The sequence below is a fragment of the Octopus bimaculoides genome, chromosome 19 (assembly GCF_001194135.2).
Source record: "Octopus bimaculoides isolate UCB-OBI-ISO-001 chromosome 19, ASM119413v2, whole genome shotgun sequence".
In the NCBI taxonomy this organism is placed as follows: Eukaryota; Metazoa; Mollusca; class Cephalopoda; order Octopoda; family Octopodidae; genus Octopus; species Octopus bimaculoides.
This window is the reverse complement of record NC_068999.1, coordinates 30,763,384-30,764,167: the sequence shown is the minus strand read 5'-3', so window position 1 is coordinate 30,764,167 and position 784 is coordinate 30,763,384. Positions and strand designations below refer to the sequence as shown.

At 38.4% G+C, this 784-nt stretch overlaps 1 protein-coding gene across 10 annotated transcripts in view; it reads left to right on the top strand.

Annotated features, from left to right (window-relative positions):
* The window catches only part of LOC106871878 (blood vessel epicardial substance-B), a 535,134-nt gene that overhangs the window by 193,599 nt on the left and 340,751 nt on the right, over nt 1–784 (top strand). Inside the window, exon 1 of one of the 10 annotated variants that reach the window (XM_052974860.1) lies at nt 571–644. The exons of the other annotated variants lie outside the window; for them this stretch is intronic. The gene's annotated coding sequence lies outside the window, so the exon portion shown is untranslated. Of the gene's footprint in view, nt 1–570; nt 645–784 lie in introns of those variants that run through there. 10 annotated transcript variants of the gene reach the window in all.

Genomic DNA, 784 nt, shown 5'->3' with positions numbered 1-784 from the left:
CTCTCCTGAAATAAGAATTTCTAACTTCCGGTCAGCCATTGTTATGATCGGCCATTATTATGATTGACCGTTGACTGAACACTATTCAATTTTTTTCTCCGTGTTTTTCTCCTTGTCTCCGTATTCTTTCTGTTGAAGAGCGTAGCTCGAAACGTCAAAGACTTTCCGTATTCCCGAGCGTCATACTAATATATACTTTTGTTATTTACACCACCTGTCCTCGTCTGTTGTTATTATTTGTATATTCTCCCATATATATATATATATATATTTGTGTGTGTGTGTAGGTATGTACATATATGTATGTATATATGCGTATATCTATATATTATTTATATTATTATATGATCGAACCCTACGCATCCTTTTCCAAGTAAGTTTTGTCTTAATACTACTATGCGCACTCTTCTTCTATCACTACGATTTCTTTTCTGTCTATCTCTCTCCCTCTCTTGCTCTTCATCCTTTCTGTTTTTCTCTCCCACCCTTTCCCTATTTTTCTCCTCTCCCCTTCTCCGTTCCCTCCCTCTCTCTCTTACTCTTCCTCCTTGACTCTCTCGTCGCTGACACGTGACAAAAGGGATCTATCTTTCTGTCCATTTCCTTCCTGATGAAAAGACGTGCCTCGCCTGTTTCCTCTCTTGGTTCGTTCTCCTTGCGTTCATAATAATTTTTCTATCGTCTTGGCTCAACAGCCCTCACCGTTTGTTTTTACTGTCTTGTTCTCACTGTTCTGTTCTTGTTAACACTTTCACCCTCCGCAAAAAATCCCAAATTTTATTTA